Source organism: Triturus cristatus, chromosome 6, assembly GCF_964204655.1.
Source record: "Triturus cristatus chromosome 6, aTriCri1.1, whole genome shotgun sequence".
Lineage (NCBI taxonomy): Eukaryota > Metazoa > Chordata > Amphibia > Caudata > Salamandridae > Triturus > Triturus cristatus.
In genome coordinates this window covers 515276935-515299058 of record NC_140589.1, presented here as the reverse complement: position 1 = coordinate 515299058, position 22124 = coordinate 515276935, and positions in this window count along the sequence as shown.

The following is a 22124-nucleotide window of genomic DNA, read 5'->3' as shown; positions in this document are numbered from 1 at the left end:
GCCCGACTTCACCAAATGTCATACCTTGTAACATTTGTTATAAGTTCTTGTTGAATACTGCTGGAACATCACTTTGGAAGGTAAGGATTCTTTCTTCAGGGCTTAACTCAATGATAGCAGAAGAACATGCTGCTGAGTAGTGAATGCCCATGTCCCATCACTCTAACCATTACGTGCAGATTGTCCCCCACTGTATATATAGCACTTACAGTAATAGCAGTCAAAGCTTCCCTCACACACTGAATAGGCAATGCGCAGGCAGCAGCAGTGCAAGCTTCCATGACACACTGTCAACAGACTAAACATGGTCATCAATATTCCAAGCTCTTCATCAAACCCAGAACACGTACAGGAGGGTCAGAGGCTATGTAAGATATACTCACATACAAAACAGGTACAACAATAAAAGCTCACTTCACAGGTATCTATCTCTATCTATCTATCTATCTATCTATCTATCTATCTATCTATCTATCTATCTATCTATCTATCTATCTATCTATCTATCTATCTATCTATCTATCTATCTATCTATCTATCTATCTATCTATCTATCTATCTATCTATCTACTATCTATCTATCTATCTATCTATCTATCTATCTATCTATCTATCTATCTATCTATCTACTACCTACCTACCTACCTACCTACCTACCTACCTACCTATCTATCTATCTATCTATCTATCTATCTATCTATCTATCTATCTATCTATCTATCTATCTATATACCTACCTACCTATTATCTATCTATCTATCTATCTATCTATCTATCTATCTATCTATCTATCTATCTATCTATCTATCTATCTATCTATCTATCTATCTATCTATCTATCTATCTATCTATCTATCTATCTATCTATCTATCTATCTATCTATCTATCTATCTATCTACCTACCTACCTACCTACCTACCTATCTATCTATCTATCTATCTATCTATCTATCTATCTATCTATCTATCTATCTATCTATCTATCTATCTATCTATCTATCTATCTATCTATCTATCTATCTATCTATCTATCTATCTATCTACATACATATACAATAATATACACATTTATAACTTGGTTTGGCAGCAATCTATGTTGCATAGTTGTTATTCCTTGTAGTGCTGAATTATTTAAACACTGAAAAAGGGAGAGCAGCAAAGTTTGGCAGTGGTACTCTTACACAGACAAAATACACCTGGGCTGTATCAGCGCAGAGCTTAGTGCCTGTTGTATGCAACTGTGTAAAGTGAATTTATGTAACCTGATATTTCTCTGAGTTGTTCCATTATTTTATAAACCACAGCCCAGAAACAAAAAAAAGCACAGCCTGCTCACTGCTTCTGGGCTGAAAATCAAGTCCTAACTAGCAGATTTATGGGTTAAATTAATTCACTTCACACACTGCAGGTGCATAAAAACAGACACTAGGCTGTGCTGACACCAAGATGCCCCTCATAAAACGGCTCCAGTTCGTACTGTGTGCAAAATAAATGTATACTTTTTGTAAAATTAGACAAATACATAAATCATTGCATAGTATTAAATGAATGAAGATAGGATGCAGCAGCTCCTCTCTCTTTTCTTCCTGCATCACCAGTCATTCTTTCTCTGTAATTCCTTTTTTCAGTAATTTTATGAAAAGAATGCTTTTATGAATGTATTTAAAGAGCTTTCCTAGCAATGAAATCTATTGTCCATGTCGTGAACAAGAAGAGGCAGAGTGCAACTTTCTTTCCACAGATAAACTACTTAGTGCCCTGGCCAGGTGTGAATGGATTTTCGACAAATGTGTAAGGAAGGTACACAATATAATTACAAGATGAGCTGGTGGGGTCGGTCATTTTCTTGTCTTAACCTCGGCTTGGCTTCTAAGAGCAGAACCTTTAAAGCAGCAGGAGGAGCTGCCTGCAGAGTGGACTGATGGTCTTTTTAGCTGTGATCTCATGCTCCCCCTCTTCCATGCTGATTTTAAACTACACTAAGTAGAACTCTAGACAGACAGCAGAAAATTGCATGAAACCAAAAAAATCCATCCAAAACCACAGTCCTACTACCACACTTATGGGTAAACAAGTGAAAATTAAACAAGACCCCCAACGAAATATGACATATGGTCAGTTCAAGAGTGTACAGAAGTGTCCCGTGAACAAAGTATCGCACCTGTATTTATGTTCTGCTGTGTGCATCTGAAATTAAATGAATCTCAACCTGGAAAATGTTAGTCCTTTTGTATCCCTGGCACAATTGTGAGCTTGAAGGTGTCTCTGCTGAGCTCTAGTACTGGCACGGTAAAATGGTGCCAGGAGATGTTTATGCCATTGGAAACACAGCCACCATCGGTGGATCGTCACAGAGATCTACCAAATACTAACCAGGAGTTCTTGGACAGTTGTGAAATGGTGGCAGCTCTGGTTTTCATGGACAGCCCTGGGATATCTGTAAGTATGTAGAAGAGTTTACATTGTATTAAATACCCTCTGAAAGTAGATTGAATGTCAAAGCCTGGGATTCCGGTACAATCAGGGCAGGCTTTAGGGTGGCGCGACCAGTGCGGCTGCACTGGGCGCTGACCTACAGAGGAGGCAGTGACTAAACTGTGTTTAGCAATAACGTATGATTGGAGAGATGAGGGGCACTTTTGCCCGGTGTTAGTGAGAGAATCTGAGTATGGGGTCTTGGGGTGTGGGGGAGCCAAAAATGACAGTCGTTTTGGACACCACCAGTCCAGCTCTGAGTACAATTACTATAGGATCACGGCTAGCCTTTTGGCTACTTGTGCAGAGACAGTTGCCCCAATAGCAACAGGAAAGGGTTGAATTGCAGGTCACTCTACTGCATTGTGGTGCTTGCTAATGCAGGCATGAAGGCAGGCAAGGCTGGTCCTCATTGTGTTGGCATTGACTGTGAGATGCCAACTGTAGTGCCTGATGTGTATTTGAACTACTCAGTGGACATAACATGTAGTGCTACTGGTGTCTTGAAATGCATAATCAGTGCATATGATCGCAGTGTTGGTGCCGTGAAGTTATCTTTCCTCACATGATCATTTAAGGCATAAAAGAATTTTGATATGTCTTCTTATCAGACATTACAACCACATAGCTCATGCAGATAGCTTAGATAACTATTCCTCGCTCTCGTTTCCTCCTCAGCATCATCCTTTGTATTCCACATAAGTGTAGTGATTTCATCTAATTTATAAACAAGTGCCCCAGATGTTGCCTTTTGACGGACAAGGGAAAATTAAATAATAATTAATTTTCCCTCGTTGTCCAGCGAAATCCCCACTCACCTGGCCCCTCATCCCCACGCTCATACCTTCACGGGCCGCGGCTAGGCGGGCTCATGGCACTCACATGCAGGAGAGCTCAGACACTGGTCTAGTGCCCACTGCTTGACTGGAGCCTTCATCTGCAGCAGGCAAGGCAGTCCAGCATGAACCTCATTCCTTCTGGTCACCTGGCAAACGCCACTGCGGCAGCACCTCCACTTCTCAATACTGACCTGTGACAGAATTGTGACCACTCGCCCTTCTGTACTATTTAACACCTGGCCACCGATGGGGGCCTTCCATATGACTGCGAGTGTCCCACAGGCGCTTCAAACAAATTGGTGGGAAAACATAGATGGCAGTGGCAGAAGTGGGAGACCCTGGCAGGGGGCAGTGTCAAAGCTGGAATTGGACAGCAAACTCCTCAGATAGTCTTTGATCCTAAAACGTAGTATTATTATTCATTTGTTGTTCAAATTAAAAATGCTGGTAGCGCTTCAAGTTTATAATATGACAACTCTCCACAAATACAGCAAAAATTAAATGAGGAAATTACTATATATTTGCAGTTTTGTAAGCGACCAAATATTCTCCTCCAGTGAAAATAGGAAAAAATTTAAATGAGAAAACATTTTATATTTGGCTTTGCGGTTGTGGAGCATTTCTCCTGTAGCCGTCATTTTACAGAGCAGAGAGGTGTGGCGGAGAATCCAGATACATTGCGAAGAGTGGAGTAGAGTGGCAAAGAGTAGAATAGAGTGGAGGAGTGTGTTGTGGCTTGTAATGGACTGGAGTGTCGAATAGTGGCATAAAATGGAGGGATGTAAAGTGGAAGGCATAGAGTGGATGGGTGTAGAGTGAACGGTAGTGGAGGATCGTAGAGAGGAGGCGTGCAGAGTGGAATAAAATGTCATGGAGTGTCGTGGAGTAGCATAGAATAGAGTGCTGTGAAGTGGCGTAGAGTGTGGTAAGTCGAGTCATAGAATGTAATAGTGTCGTGGAGTGGCGTAGAGTGGAGTGGAGTTGCCTAGATTGCAGTGACATAGGTTAAAAGGCTGTATACTGGCATAGCATGAAAAAGAGTGGGGGGAGTGTCGTGGAGTGTCACGGACTGCAGTGTCGAGGAATGGAGTAGAGTGGAGGGGTATAAAGTAGAAAGGGTATGGAGTAGAATAAAGTGATACAGAAGTGGATTAGGGTCATACAGTGGAGTGGAGTAGAGTCGTACAGTGGAGTGGAGTGGCGAAGAATGGAGTAGAGTTCCCTAGACAGAAATGGCATAGAGTGGAAAGGCGCATAATGGCATAACATGGAGTAGAGTGTCAGAGTGTAGTGTAGTAGAGTGGCACAGAGTGGATTAAAGTAGAGCGTAAAGTGGAGTGGTGTTGTACTTGGCCCTTTTTGGCTAAAGTTCCTTAAATGTTTTTCCTTCCTCCTAGACCTTTTTCTGACAAGGTGTTGCCGACTTAGATGCTTTGGGCACTTTGCCACTGCTGATCAGTGTCAAAGTGCAAGTGCTCCCTGTCTAAAGTGTTATGGTAATTGGTTGTCCATAATTGGTATGTTTGTCTTACTATTAAAGTCCCTAGTAAAGTGCACTATGTGTGCCAGGGCTGGTAATGCAAATGCTACTAGTGGGCCTGCAACACTAATTGTGCCACCCACATAAGTAGCCTTAAGAAGATATCTCAGGCCTGCCACTGCAGCTCCTGCGCACAGTTTGTTAACTGCCTTGTTGCCCTGATAAGTGCATCCACTTGCAAGGCCTTACCCTTCCCTTTTTATGCACATCAGACACCCCTATAGTAGGCCCAAGGTACCCCCTGGGCAGGGTGCAGTGTCTGTGAAAGGTAGGACATGTACTGAGGTATGTACCATGTCATTTCATTTTTCACTGTTGCAAGGCCATCTTGCCCATAGGACAAAATGGGAAATGCAGTGTGACATGTTTCCAGCATATCTTCCCACAGGCGTAAGATTGAGAGATGGAGTTTAGTGTGCCTGAACTCAGAATTTAATAACACATCTTTTTGTGAAGATGGTTTTTAAATTGTGTGTTTAGAAATCATGCTTTTAGAAGTGGCTGGTTTCTTGTCCTAACCATCCTGTGTGCCTCTGCCTGGTTGTGTATTGACTGTCTGGGTTTGGATGTGACAGGGTCTGGGGACGTGTCCTGACACCACGCAGGAGTAGCAACAGGCTGGCCTGCATTTGGTGTGGTGGGAGGAGTAGCCACTTTGATGCGAAAAGGGCTGTGCTGCTGCCACAAATGGATAGCTTCACCTCCTGCGGAGTGTCTGAGGCCCAGACCCTCACTATCAATGGAAGAAGGTGTGCACTGGCTGGAAGACACCCAGAACTGATTTGGACCGGGCTCAGAGCCCCCTGAACACTGAAAAAGGATTGAAACTACTTTGTGATCAAGAGGAAGAGACTGAAGAGAAGGACTGCCCTTGCTGTGTGTTCTGAGGCTGGCCTGCAGTTTGTTGATTTGATGAAGGAGAGGACAATGGACTTTGCTGTGTTCTGTGTCCCCCTGCTTGAAAGGACTTTGCTGTGTGCTGTGTCCTGAGGTAACTTGTCTCCAAGGGCCCGAGGAGAGCTGGTCCCCTGTTGTGGAAACTCAGGAGCATAAAAGTTTCCAACCGTGTCTCAGCGACGCTGTGTGCGTGTGCTTTTGCATGCCTGAGACTGCCATGTGGTCTGGGGTACTGTTTACGAGATGCTCCGTGACCGCATTGCCCCAGCAGCGTGAAACATCGTCCACGCTGCTGCATTGCTGTTTGTGGCTCGAGCCATCATTGTAGCTGAGACTGTGAGTAAGGATCACTGCCGCCGGCCCGAGCCACAACTTGCTAAAGGATGTCTTGAAGCTAAGGAAGCTGCAAGGTGAAAAGGATCGTGATCGTTGTTCAGGAATCTACCCAAGATCGTCAACGAAGGAGAAGGTAGCGCCGCAACCCATCCGGCTACAGCATCGCCTAGCAACGGAGCCGCAACGTTATCTGGACTGCCTGGCAGGACGTCCGACGAGCGGGGAGAGAGATAGCGAGGCAGCGCACCCCCCAGGTAAAGCTTGGACTTCGGTCGGGAGCCGCAAGCATATGTGGCCTGGCGAGGCATGCAGGAAGAGTACAGGAGTGCTCTGATCTCTCTCCCGCTGCACCGCGTTAGACGCACTGAGTCCCTGAGCGGCCTGTACCTGCCCCGTTAAGTTTACGACCCTTGTCGCTGTTGTTGGGACCTAGTGGTGCCCAAACTGATTGCACAGATTGGCTTATAGCATTATGTATTGCATTACGAACTGCCTTATTCTTGCATTACAGACAGCCTTATTCTTGGATTAAGAACTGCATTATTCTTTTATTACGAACCGTATTATTCTTGCATTACGAACTGCATTATTCTTGCATTACGAACTGCATTATTCCTGCATTACTAACTGCAGTAGTACTTGCATTAAGAACTGTCTTATTTCTACATTACGAACTGCATTACGAACTGCACAGCATTGCATTAGGACTGCATTAGATCATCGTGACTTGCTCATTAATACCGCAAGAACCTACAAGTGATTGTTGGCCTAATAACCAGCAAAGTGAAATATTACGAATACGCATATGTTGGATTTCTATCGTTTGGTCTCATCGTATTTCTTTTGATAAAGATACCGCTATTTTTATAAAATCAGTGTGGTGTACATTTGTGGTGTTATCACTGTTGTTAGAACCGGGATTCACTAGTTGGCTGAGGTAGGTATCTTAGGCCAAGTAGGGACCCTCGCTTCCACATCAGGGAAAGGAAGGACACCTTCTCAGATAACCCCTGCTCACCTCCTTGGTAGCTTGGCACGAGCAGCTAGGCTTATCTTCAAGGCAAATGTGTAAAGTATTTGCAACCATGCTCCCAGTGACCCAATGGTGACACCACAAAAGGACTCCACACGAGTTTCATATAAAAATAAGTATACGTTTATATAAAAAGATATACGATGAGACCACACGATAAAAATCCAACATATGCTCCTTTGTGTTATATGCCTCCTGGCTGGTTATTAGGCCAGCCAGCTCTTGTAAGTTCTGGCGGTATTAATGAGCAATTTTAGGTGATCCTATGCAGTCCTACTGAAATGCTATGCAGTTCGTAATGCAAGAATCAGGCACTTTGCAATGTAAAAATAATGCAGTTCTTGATGCAAACTAATGCAATGCGTAATACAACAATCAGGCAGTTTGTTATACAGAAATAATGTAATGCGTAATGCAACAATCAGGTAGTTCGTTCTGAAAACTAATGCAATGCTAAATACAACAATCCGGCAGTTCGTTATGCAGAAATAATGCAATGTGTAATGCAACAATCGGATAGTTCGTTCTGCAACTAATGCAATGAGTAATGAAACAATCAGGTAGTTCGTTTTGCAAACTAATGCAATGTGTAATGCACCAATCAGGTAGTTCGGAATGCAGAATTAATGCAATGTGTAATACACTCCAGCACCGATCACGGTGCTTCAGGCGGTCTCTCCACCCCTCGTACTGACTTGCGGTCAGTTCCCATCAACATATGCCCCAAACATAGGTCTGGTGTAAACCACATTGCAACTCCTCACTCCGGCCCCGGTACTGCCGCTCCTTGGCACGTACGGGCCGCAATATGAGCTGTAACAGCAGCTCACGCTACAAGAAGGGGAGAGGCAGAGAGCGTCTCTACGAGCCCGCACCCTGCCCCAGGCTCTGACACACGTTACCTGGGGGGTGCGACCTCTCTCTCCTCTCTGCCTCTTGCGACTTGGGCCTCCAATGTGACTTGGTTGATTCCAGGCCGATGACGATAACGAAGATCTCAGGCTGCAACAGGGCACACGCACACAGCGTCTCTGAGACTTCCTTGAGCTTCGGGTGTGCACGGTCACAGGGCAATCCTCACAAAGGTCTCAGGCTGCACAAAGCACACGCACACAGCATCGCTGAGACTCACTTGAGTTCCGGGTGCACACGATTACAGGGCAATCCTCACGAAGGTCTCAGGCTGCACAAATCACACGCACACAGCGTCACTGAGACTCACTTGGACTCCTGGAGCCCCCGATCACAGGGCAATTCTTACGAGGGTCTCAGGATGCAAGAAGCACATGCACACAACGTTGCTGAGACACACTTGAACTTCTGGTGGCCACAATCACAGGGCAATTCTTCTGAGGGTCTCAGGCTGCAAAAAGCACATGCACACAGCATCGCTGAGACACACTTGAACTTCTGGTGCCCACGATCACAGGGTAATTCTTCAGAGGGTTTCAGGCTGCATAGAGCACATGCACACAGCGTCGCTGAGACACTCTTGAACTTCTGGGCTGCACAGTCACAGGGCAATCCTCACGAAGGTCTCAGGCTGCACGAAGCACACGCACACAGCGTCGCTGAGACTCGCTCGGACTCCAGGTGCCCACGATCACAGGGCACAGCTTACGAAGGTCTCAGGCTGCACAAAACACACGCACACAGCGTCGCTGAGACACTTCTGGAAACCTTTGTGTTCCTGAGTTTATACAACAGGGGGCCAGCTCACCTCGGGCCCTTGTGATTAAGCTACTTCAGGACACAGCACAGCAAAGTCCTTTCAGGCAGGGGGACACATCACACAGCAAAGTCCCTTTAGCTTCTCCTTGGTCAAAGCAGCAAACTGCAGGCCAGCCCCAGAACACACAGCAAAGGTCAGTCCTTTCCTTCAGTCTATTGAGCTGTTTCTTCCTTGGCAGAGGTTCCTCTTGACCACAAAGTAGTTTCAATCTTTTTCAGTCTTGATTAATCCAATTCCAATGTTCAGGGGTTTCAGCTCTCATAGTTATACCCCTCAAAGTCTTTGAAGTCTTTGTGTTCAGGGGGTACTGACCCCTGTCTAAACCAGTTCTGGGTTTCTCCCTGCCAGTGACACCTTATTCCTTTGATAGTGGGAGCCTTAATCACTCAGCAGGGGATGGACCCATTGGTTTATGGCTGCAGTCCAGGCCTCTTCACCTCCAGGGGCTACTCCTCCTCACTACACTCCAGATGCAGGTCAGCCATTTGCTTTCTCACCTCCACCCCTGGGTCAAGACATTCCCCAGATCCTATCAATTTGAGATCCAGACAGTCAATCCACAACCAGGAAGAGACACACAGAAATGTTAGAGCACACAAACCCAGCTACTTCTAAAAGAGTGGTTTCCAAACACACAAACCACCTTCACAAAAAGATGTGTTATTGAATTGTGAGTTCAGGCATACTAAACTTCACCTCCCCATCTTAAGCCTTTTTGAAAATAAGCTGGAAACATATTACACAGCCTCCCCAATTCTGTCCTATGAGCAAGGTGGCCTTGAAACAGTGAATACCAAAATGGAGAGTATTTCACTGTCAGGACATGGTACACACCTCAGTACATGTCCTACCTTTCACATACAGTGCACCCTGCCCATTGGGGGTACCCTGGAGCTACCATAGGGGTGTCTGATGTGCATAAAAAGGGAAGGGTAAGGCCTAGCAAGCTGGCCTACATTTGGTGTGGTGGGAGGAGTAGCCCCTTTGATGCAAAGAGGGCTGTGCTGCTGCTACAAAAGGATGGCTCCACCTCCTGCGGAGTGTCTGAGGTCCAGACCCTCATTATCAAAGGAAGAAGGTGTGCACTGGCAGGAAGACACCCAGAACTGGTTTGGACTGGGCTCAGAGCCCCCTGAACACAAAGACTTCAAAGGCATTTAGGGGTATAACTGTGAGAGCTGAAACCCCTAAACTCAAGATTGAAAAAGGATTGAAACTACTTCATCATCAAGAGGAACCTCTGCCAAAAAAGAACAGCTGATTAGACTGACGAGAAGGACTGCCCTTGCTGTGTGTTCTGGGGCTGGCCTGCAGTTTGCTGATTTGACTAAGGAGAGGACAAGGGACCTTGCTGTGTGCTGTGTGCCCTGCTTGAAAGGACTTTGCTGTGTCCTGAAGTAACTTGTCTCCAAGGGCCCGAGGAGAGCTGGTCCCCTGTTGTGGAAAATCAGGAGCATTAAAGTTTCAAACCGTGTCTCAGCGACGCTTGGTGCATGTGCATTTGCATGCCTGAGACTGCTGTGTGGTCTGTGGTACGGTTTATGAGGTGACCGCATTGCCCTCGCAGCGTGAAACATCATCCACGCTGCTGAATTGCTGTTTGTGGCTTGAGCCGTCATCGTAACTGAGGCTGTGAGTGAGGATCGCCGCCGCCGGCCCGAGCTGCAACATGCTAAAGGATTTCTTGAAGCTAAGGAAGCGGCAAGGTGAAAGGGATCGTGATCATTGTTGGCCAAGAGGAATCTGCCCAAGATCGTCAATGAAGGAGAAGGTAGCGCCATAACCCTTCCGGCTACAGCGTCGCCAAGCAACAGAGCTGCAACGTCATCGGGAAAGCCCAGCAGGACGTCCGACGAGCGGGGAGAGAAAGAGAGCGAGGCCGCGCACCCCCCAGTTAAGGCTTGGACTTCGGTCAGGAGCCACAAGCATGTGTGGCCTGGGGAGGCATGCGGGAGGAGTACAGAAGGGCTCCTATCTCTCTCCTGCTGCACCGCGTTAGATGTGCTGTGTCCCTGAGCAGCCCGTACCTGCCCAGCAGTACCGGGGCCGCCCCGTAAAGTTTACGACCGTTGTTTCTGTTATTGGGGCCTAGTGGGGCACGAGCTGATCGCGCAGATTGGCTCATAGCATTATTCCTTGCATTACAAACTGCCTTATTCTTGCATTAAGGACTGCCTTATTCTTGCACTAAGAACTGCATTTTTCCTACGTTACGAAGTGCACTAGTGCTTGCATTAAGGACTGCCTTTTTTCTACATTACGAACTGCATTACGAACTGCATACAATTGCATTAGGACTGCATTAGAACATCGTGACTTGCTCATTAATACCGCAAGAACCTACAAGTGATTGTTGGCCTAATAACCGGCAAAGTGAAATATTATGAATATGCTTGTGTTGGATTTCTATTGTTTGGTCTCATCGTATTTCTTTTGATAAAGTTACCGCTATTTTTATAAAATCAGTATGGTGTTATCACTGTGTTACTGGGAGTGTGGTTGCAAATACTTTACACATTGCCTTGGAGATAATCCTGGCTGCTCGTACCAAGCTACCGGAGGGTGAGCATGGGTTATCTAAGAGTGTGTCCCTCCTTTACCTGACTAGAAGCAAGGGTCCCTATTTGGACTAAGGCACCTACCTCAGCCAACTAGAGACCCCCAGTTCTAACAAGTGGCATAGAGTAGAGTTCCATGAACTGGAGTGGCGTAGAGTGGAGTGGTGAAGCGTAGAGTGGAGAAAAGAAAAGTAAACATCAAGCTCCCTTGGAAGACTGAGCTTGACATTTGACATCTGTCTTTGAACACACAGCAAATATGACAAGATAAGAACAACATTTAAAGGCCTGTTTACAGAAAGTGAGTACTAGTGGAATAATACCAAGAGCAATGATGAACAAGCTTTGCTCTTCAAGAGGGACGAAGACATGCTGAACAACCTAAAACAAATATAACCGGCAAATAGAAAATCAGAGAATGTGAGTTACAAACCACAAAGCCAATGGTGAGCAATGGGTGGAATGCTTTCTTCGGGAAGTTTTCAGAATGCACACAAGACGCCTTTTCACAACCAGACAGTTGCACTGCCTGGTAATCTTCGACCTAAAAAGAATCATTAGCAGTTCCCGCTTCAAGCCAAAAAGTATTACAGTGGATTTGCAGGCACTCCACCTAGATCACACCAACCTCGCGGATGGGATCTGGAAGATTGGTGCCAGCACATTGTTTTCTTTTAATTTATCTACTGCTGTTGGCATTGTTTTGGTAAATGAATCTGACCTTGTGTAATGTAACTGGTGCTCATGTAAAGCACCCCGATGCTCATGGTCGAGTTCACGCTATATACAACTCCAAAAATAAAAATAAAATTAAAATTACCTTTTTTGTGTTCTTTTAAGCAGGCCAGTTTTCCAAGGAGTGCTAATCTTAGCCCATTAGCAGTGAGATGCTGGCATTCGAAAGACTGTCTCTGCCCTCTTATTCACTAGGCTATGATTGTCTAAAGCGAAAAGGCAGAAAGTCAGGAACTAAATTTGACTTTGCATTGTATCATAGAGCCAGAAGAGGCACTATGACACCATGTGCCATTTCTAGCTATTGGGCTGATCACATTTGACATTGTGGGCCATATAGTTCTGCTTTTAACAGTTTCCTTAAGGGCTCCAAACCACGCATGTAAAGGGCTGTTGGCTTAAATGCCAGAATTGGCATGACATGGTGCCACTTGTTCGCTATGTTGTAAAATTTTACTCAGTTGTTTCATCTATTTCAAAAACTGCTTGTTTCACAAGTAAAAGTAAACTCTGCTCACGTTTTGCAAGAGTTCACTCTTATTTTCTAATTTTGTATTTAAACTAGCCTAGACAATTCAAATAGTTTTTGCCTTTTGTATAGTGGAAAACTTTATATGAGCTTTACACCAAAATTACAGTCCAACATGGACAGCAGCAGCGCAACTTACCATAACACAAAGAAGAAGTAAAGGACAAGTGGTAGTAGCAGGAGTCTCATTACATGGTTCTCTCACACACATTTAACAGGTACAACAGAGGTGGTTAACACACTAAAAAGGTAGTGGAAGGAGTAAAGGACTGCTGTAGACTGTACGTAAATAAACACGCATGAAGTATAAGGTTCCTGTAAGAGACAGCAACACCTTATATGAAATCACCATACATTCATGTGCTCCATAGGATGATTAACCTTTGCCTTTCAAGTATAGTATGCTTCATCATTGGGTTCCACATCTAGCACTGGGAAGCGTCCGAGAATACTACTATTCACTGACTGCACAGTACCCTAGTTATAAGTGTCCTAGTTTGGGTGAGGGTTTATCCCTTATTTCAACATTTATGTACTCGTTTTTTTATTTGTCAGACCTATATGAAAATTGTGTGGGTGTGAGCTACAAATTGTGAGTAGTGTCTCCCTACCACAAGATTAAAAACAGACGTTTTGAGCAACGGACCCTGCTTTTCCATTAACATGTTTTTCTGTTCGATGATTGCCCTTACGGGGTGAGGTGCCTTGCTCAGGACTAGAGGTACCTCACATATCCTATTGTGAAGCAGTCCCTGGTTCATAGGGCATGTTATTCAAGTGTATTCAATATAGTCTTTATTTTATATTTGCGATGGAGCAAAAGCAGTGGAAAAAACCCTTCTCCATAGACCTTAGGCAAAAACAGAGCAAGCTTCTCTCCCTCAGAGAACAGGTACAGCAATGGCAACAGTACAAAAACTCTCAGTTACAAGACAGGTATAAATCAGGCAGCAGCAGAAATGCAAACTGTGCTTCTTCACGGAACTGGTACAGCATGGCAGTAGCAAAGCAAGCTTCCCTCTTTCACTGAAGCCAGAAAGTGTAATCTTCCATTCCCTTCAGAACAGATCCAGCATGCCTTCACCCATTACAGACCATCTCCAACTAAGGCTTTAGTGACATTTAGGTTACCAACAGATAGCTGGTGCTCAGGTCACTGAGATGAATGTATAGGTGGATGAATAACTGACTATAGAAGTGCTGACACCATTATCGCATAGGTTATGTTCCACACCAGTCTGCTGCTGTCACTCTGAGACCTGCTGTTCATTCTTTGGTTTCCCGTATGTTGAGAAGCAGCCCTTACCTACAGAGCATTGTGCTTTTGAAGCAACCCAGCCTAGGTAGGTATGCCCTAAACTGGCACACTAGAGCCATCCTCTTCGAAAAGCTTTTGAGTGTGCGCACACAAGGCGCTGTGCAGTCCTAGCCTTGGCGCTGCACCTGCTCAGAATGCTGAGGGCTGCCAGTGACAGAATACATATTTTGCTAAAAAGTGCTTTCCGACCCTGCGAGTAGCACTGTGCACAAGTAGTAGTATAATACTTTATTCGATATAAAATATCATAAAAGTACAAACTGTGCACAACTGCATTCTCATACACATACTTCAGAAAAGAGCTGTTTAAACTTGCATAACCTCAGCGATGTCTCATATTCTCTGAGCGCTGATCGACGACTGCTTCCGGCCCTCCTGTTTGCACTAGAAGGCATTTGCATGTCCAGGATTTCCCGAGGACTGGGGGAAGGGCCACGGTAGGAGCACAGTTTGTTTGTTTAGTACATTTACAAGGCAAATTGAGATATTGTGATTTACCTGAGCTTCCAGTGAATCACTGTCTTCATAGAGCTGGAGCAGACTGACAGACCTACAAAGTACCTAAATCTTCACTTGCTTTGTAAGCACCTGTCTGCCAGTGCACATGATCCCTGTGCATAGGTGATAGAGTGCCCGCAGAAAGAGAGAACTAAAGACAGTCCTTAAAGGGTGGTATAAAATGAAGCAAGTGTCCTCTGCATTTGAGAACCATAACATTTCTGGATGCTATGAATTGCCACGGCTAGATATTAATTAACATGTGCGTATAAATAGGCACTATTTTTTGAAACACCTCTTGCTACACTTTCTAAGTGTGCTTAACAACCCATGTTACTATTATCAAATTTCACTGTGCTTAATTTACCGACTGCACAATGATACAAGTCTGAGTGAGCCTTCTCCATGACTCAAACTTGTGATGCACAGTCAACGGATGAGGCAGGACTGGCTCCAGAGGGGGTGCGAGTGGTACAGACCCCCCTCAAAGGAATGGAAGTTGACCCCCACTCCCCAGGCAGCAGCACAGATCCTCACTTCGAATGTTTTGACCTGTGCTGTAGCCTGGGGCGCTGCCAGTCCTTCCCCTGCCCCTCTCCCCCCACACACTGGAGCCGGTCCTCAGATGGCCCAGTAAGCATTTATTTAATGTACCATCTTGCCAGAGTATCTATTCCTAAGTCTATCGCAGTCATGTGTGTTATGTGTCCTCTGGTCTGTCTATATTTACTTGCAACTGCTCTTAAATCACTCATTTTACTTCTCAATGCTTTCGTCAGACAGAGATGCTAACTTCTCTGAACAAATTACTCAATATTTGTTCCTGACAGATGCTAAATGCTTTATCTCACTCATGTTATTCAGTATTTCTCCTGAGTGAGAGATGCTCCCTAATGTCTATTTAACTAGCTTATCTTTCCTTGTCTATGCATATCCCTAGAGTAGTCATAAACATCTATAAACCAGGGGGGGGGGGCGGAGGGGGGGCAAGATGGGGGCCACTGGGAATGTGGATTAGATACACAGGTTTGTAACTTTGTGGTTATTGATAAACATTCCCAATCGCTTTTTATTATCAATTGGTGCTTTTTATTTACTGCTATGAATGTTTGCATTTCAAACTAATTATGACAAAAAATAAAAACAACCCCTGTTGTTCCTAAAGAAGAAGGTTTTTGCCCATTTCTCCACATGTACAGTATTTTTTTATGTGGAGGAAAAATCTAAAACATATTTACACAAGAAGAGCAGTGGAGAATCTGCTAGTGTGAAAGGGGAGAAATACACATGAAAATCTTTGATTTTGATATATTTTTCAGACATCTAACATTTTCTTTTATTTGAATCAAAAGAATGTGAAAACCAACAAAAATCAATGGCTGTAGATATGATGAGCAGAATTCCACATTTTTCGTTGATAATCAGGGCCTTAATAAATCATGAGAGTTTCTGCTTTTACTTGATTCTTATCATACTTCGCAGAGCATAAAGTATTCTTATCTTGTACATGTCTGGTTTCTTTCAATCACCCAGTGCAGGATGGAGTTCCACAAGGCTCAGTTCTCTGCCTGATTCATTTCCTCTGTACATCATTGTTTTGTTTTCCATAATCATTATTTATGGCCTGAACTCCCATTTCTAGGCTGCTGATGCTTTTCTCTTTTTCTGCTTCTCGACTAAAACACAGCTACACAAGACTAATAGCAGAAGCTTCTTGGGTGGGTGCTCATTATCTAAACCTAGATCTCAGTTACTCATAGGTACTCTTTTTACCTGTCTATCCAGTCCCCGCCTTATGCCACCACCACTCTCATTTCCACCCACTATATTGCCCTACTTGAAATTTGCTCAGAGGCTTCAGAATTATTTATTCTTTGGATGAGTCAATCCAAATTGCTTCTGTTGTCATTTTATGCTCTTCAGTATTCACACACTAAAGCGTTTCACCCCTTTCTCCATTTTTTAACTATTTCTACAAACTTCGATTCTGGACAGTTTGAATACAGCTCTTCTTTCTATGTTGTCCTACTTAAATTGAAAGTTACTGTCTGCCTACATTTAATGTCCAATGTAAATTGGGCTTTCTCTGCTACCTCTACAAGTGTTATCACTTCTTAGCCCCATCTTATCTTGGCTCCTTGATCTCGCCTTATATTCCTTGATGGACCCTTTGTTCTTCCTCTACATGTCTAATATCTGCCCCTCACTTTCTGTGCACTCCTTATCATTTTTGCTCATTTAAGATACTAACTCCTCAAAGCTGGAATCATGTACCTTTTGTTGAAAGAATTGCTTTTAAATTATCTACCTTAGAGAAACTGCTGAAAGAGCATTTATGAACACCACGTTCCCAGAAATGTTATGTTACGCAGTTTCTTTAGAGCTCACTGTCATCCGGGAGGGTATTCTGGTGCTGAGCATCTGTGAGTCCAGCCAAACCAAAGGCCAAGTGGGACTACTCGGAAAGTCAGGTCTTCAGTGAGGAGAAGGCTCTTATGTGTAGCTGTGAATCGTGCCATGCTTTAGGAGCACTGTAGGAGAAGGCTTGACCATAGGATCAGGTTTCTGAATGCATGAGATGTGTGAAAGTAGGAGTCTGGATTAGCAGAGGTGACTCGAAGATTTATTAAAGCAGGTACGATGTTTGAGTTATGCTGGGCCAGTGTTTTGTAGTGCCTTGAATGTGTGCGTTAGGAGTTTGAATCATTCTTGGTTGTGTATGGGGAGCCAGTTGAGTTCCTTCAGGTCTGGTGTGATATGAGTGTGGCATGGGAGGTTAAGAGTGATCCTGGCTGCTAAGTTCTGAATGGTCTGCATTACTCTGGTGATTAGGTCTTGTTTGCTGATCCCAGCATAAAGAGTGTTCTGGTAGCCCGACTTGCTTGTGATGAGGGCCTGCATGGCAGTTTTCTGGGTGCTGATTGTGAGCCGTTTGAAAATCTTCCTCAGCATCTTCATGGTATGGAAGCATGACATGGTGAAGGCGTTGACTTGGGCGGTCATTCCGAGTTTACTGTCAATCACAATCCAAGGGTTCTTGGCATGGGTGGTGAGGATGGGTGTCGGTTATTCCTCTGTTGGCTACCAGGTGGAGTACCACGGTGAAGTGCTCTTCCTGAAGATCACAATTTCGGTCTTGTCTGTGTTCAGCTTCAGACAGTTGGTCTTCATCCAGTGGGTGGAATCAGTCATGCAGGCATTGAACTTGATCCTTGTACTGGGTGCCTTGTCCATGAGGGAGAGAATGAGTTCCGTGTTGTCAGCGTAGGAAAGGAAGCTAATGTTGTGAGAGGTGATGATGCAGGCTAGAGCAATCATGTATTCATTAAAGAACGTCGGGCTCAGGGAGCCTCCTTGTGAAACTCTGCAGATGAAGTTGCAGCTGTACGAGTGCCAAGTTGACTCACTGAATTCTTCCAGTTAGGAGGAAGCACATCCATCGGAGTGTGTGTCCTTGGATTCTGATGTTGTGTAGGCATTGGTTGATGTTGGAGTAGAAGACTGGGTCAAACGCTGCAGAGGGGTCCAGGAGGCAGAGAGCTGCTGTGTCACCTCTGGCCAGACTCATGTAGGTATCATCTGTGGTGGGGTGGTGATAAGGGCAGTTTCCCTGATGTGGTTGGGTCTGAAACCAGACTGAGTGTTGTTATGGAGTTGGGAGTCATTGAGGTACTTGATGAGGCATCTGTTTATTTTCTCTAATACCGTGGCCGGGAATGGTAACCGGGAAATTCCACACATCTGGGAAGGTCACAGAAGAGGTTGAGATATTCAAAATGGGTATGTGCATGGAATGCAGTCCTCTGGAGTTGGCAGATGTCCGATGCGACCTCTGAGTGGATTGACTTCATAGTGGTGGCAGTTTCTCTGGGGAGATGATGGACTATGTGATTAGCATTAGTTCTTTGGATAAGATCCGGAGGTGTTTAGCGAGGTCTGTCTGGTTGGTTGGTGGCTGAAGTTGCTGCTGCAACTGGTTGCAATTTTGTTGCTGAAGAAGTGATAGAGATTGTTGCAGAAGTCATGCGATGGGGTGACCGAGTTGGAGGTGGCTGCTGGTGAGGTGAAATCCTTTACAATGCAAATATTTCTTTGCTTCTATTGATGCTGGCATCCATTCGGTGGCAGTCTGGATCATTTGGTGGTAGTGTTTCAGGATGGATTTGAATGTGCCCCTACCTGCATCTTCCAGGCACTATCTCCATTTGCACTGTAGTTGTATACAGTGGCGCTTCGTCAGTCTGAGTTCCTCTGTGTACCAAATGGTCTGTGGTCTAGAGCTTTTGTATTGCTGTGTTTGATGGGACCCTGGAAATCGGTGCAGAAGTGACATGACTGTCTCTGTTAATTGATTTACCTCATAATGTGTACTAATTTGTCATATTCAATGCTTTAGTTAAAAGAGATTTAATACATTAAATAAAAGAAAAATAAATAAATAAAAACTACAATTTGTTTCACAATCTACCCACATTGTTGCATTTCTATTTGGTGTACATATTAATGCACTATTTATTATAGCAGGATCCTTTTAGCACATAATGCAACTGTCCAGCTTGGCTGCCATCATGCCTCTCCCGCTGATCCATTTCCTCATTTTAGGTTTAACCACTCTCCTGCCCTGAATTGTATTCCTAAGAATTTCAAACGAATGACCCTACTATAAGCATATGGCCATGATCTCAGTCCCACATGCATTTTTTAAATTATTTTAATCATCACAGTAGCACTTGAATCTTCGCCTACTTTCACAGTTGTATCACTCAAAATCCTGCCCCTTCCTTGAACATTGCTACCGCTGGCACAGCCTTTGCCACCATGGTCAGAGGTCTCAGGAGAGTAATTGCAAGAGCAGAAATGAAATATCATTGTTTAAAGTCGCTACTTTTTGGCCTTCTACTTAAGCCTCAACAGAAAATAGAGAGCAAAAGGAGAAACAAGGTGTCAAATCTGTGATGCCACTGGGAACAAAGGATGTTTGAAATAACTTCTACTACCGCAGGCCCTAGGTTGACTTGATGTCCATGAAACTATTTGACTAATTTTTAATTTAGCCAAAACTTGTAATGGTGCTGGCACCATTGATGGCAAACGTATTGTATGCTATAGATATTCTAAAAGGCATTGGTTTATCCTTCTCCAGATACTGTTTTTTTGGCTCAAGAAGCATAAGCCATTGGCTTCAGACATTGTCAATCAGATCTTGGATCAGTCTGCATAAGAACTTCAGCCTCGTATTCTTTCTATTAGCTCTTTGGGTGTATCTTCGTCAATTTGCATGCTTGAGGAACTATTTTGCATCTGAAAAGTACATTCTTTCATCGCACATGTAATTCTTTGTCATCTATGCCTTCGATACAAAAATATATATTTTTTATATTGTTATGCTTTGCAACAGGCTTTTTATTGCTATTGCCAAAGCTTAAGTACAAACGTCAAACCTATTAGGTTTACCAATGCTTGTTACATTTGTATTGTTCTCCAATTTCTGAATCACAAACCAAGGATGATGATCTTGTTTTCATGAAAATTAGTACACATCTTATCAATACTGATTATTTTTGTAGACCTAGAGTGTTGTCCAAAAAGAATGCAAAGCTGTCATAGTTCATTTAGTGGCACGTGCAGAACCGCTAATAGTTCAAAGGTGCATTTAGTGACCATGGGCTCAACCAGATACACGTGTCAGCAGAGAGCTGGTTGGTTTCTATAAGAACTGGATTATTAGACGCCAGTCATTCAATCCTTCCCCGCACAGTGATGCAGTTCTTCCCTGCCTGTGCAGAGAAACGGCTGAGAAGCTCAAACAGGCCAACAGTTTCATATTTACACAATGGGCCTTATTCGGAAAGACTTTCTATGAGAAGATGTGACTTACTCTTGTAGTACTTTAGGTTTTCTCCTGAATTTAATGCTTAAACCAGGGCTCCTCCAGTTTTAATCCTGAAATTCAAGAGAAAGCAAGGTGTGCTATAACAATAGGTCTTACTTACTCGTAGAGAAATCTTTATGAATCAGGCTAATATTTTGGAGCAGACTTACTAAAGGAAGTTGTTAGAGACAACCTATATTTTGGAAGTTCCTCGCCTTTTCATCACATGTAAAGAGTAAGTGAGAGGTCTGTGGTATCCTAATTCTTTCTTCCGCAGACTATTTCATAATTTTCATGTTGTTCTGAAACTAAGAATGAGATATGTCCAAAACAATATTTTTCCTCTTCTGGGGCGATATTATGGATGCAAAAGGTGCTCCTTTCAAAAGGTGCGCCCAACGGAATCCAGGAAAATGCACCGCATTATGGTGAATGCGCTGCCCCCAGGGCAGCTCATTCATGTGAGAAACAGAACTGCTGCTTTAAAGCCAGTCCGTGTTTTCACAGTGCAGGCGACAACCAGATTAGGGATCCCTTTGCAGGCAGGTGCAGTCAGTGACTGCCCACACCTGCAAGAGAATGTCTGGGGGGACCATAGGGCCCCATTCCACCCCACCAGAGGGCTGCAATCAGGGGGTGCACTGACAATGCACCACCTAAAGGTAGTGCGAGAGAGTGTCAGTGAGAGCTTCTTTGCCTCTATGACCACGTCTGTAATTCAGCACATGGTGCAGAGGCAAAGGGATTCCCTAATTTGCATGGGGGCATGTCCCTATGAAAATGAGGGAACACCCTCTTGAGGAAGCACTGCGCTGTGTTTGCGCCAGTGCTATCATTATTACAGAAGCGGACACACAAGCTTCTGCAGCCCCTTCTGTAATACTAAAGTGCCCCTGGGGCCATGCAAAGCGGGCACAAATGCCTGTTGAGCCCCTGAGGCACATCCATAATACGGTCCCTGGTGGATGATTCTTGAAGGCATTGCCCTCATTTATGAGCCTATTCATCAGCTTTACCTACGCTTTGCATAGTCAGCCAAGCAAAATACGTATTCATTAAAGAGCTAGTTTTTTTGCTCTGTGTTCAATTATAAATACAAATATAACCTGTGGGACTGTTATGAAAGCTCAGTGCAGGTGCACCATCAATCGGAACACAAATATTTGTGCTGGCACGCTAATAACCACTGGAGACCTACGTGAAGCAAATCAATGTAGTCTCAGAATATGAAATCTGCATCAGAATGGTTTATGCCTCCCCCTGAAGTATTTTTATGTTACATGCACAAACCTTGTGGGAGCTGTGTTTGGTTTCAAAATCAGCTTTGTCACTGAATGGATTTTAGCAGATGTTCCTTCAATTTGAATGCTCAATGGATTTCTCACACCGGTTAAAGGGGGGTTAATTCAGGACCACAGTTGATGTGAATGAGCTCTAGTTTTACTAATATGTAAGAGAAACATTGGTGGTGTATCCTATATCTTAACAAATATTACATTTTGGATATTATTTTCATATATTTTGCGCCACATTACAAATGTTTTATTATACTTCTTAGATTTTTTAATCAAGTGTAAACATTATTACTTCCTTGAGAATTATGTTTTCCACATTGTGCATTTGCCCTGTCACAGAACTGGAGAAATAGAGCGGTTTTCCCTAAAATCAAACTCCAAACATGTGTCTAAAACCATAGATGTTCTTGAAATGTTGTCAACAGGTTAAAACGGTCTCCAAAGCAATTAAAAGGATACATTGAGAA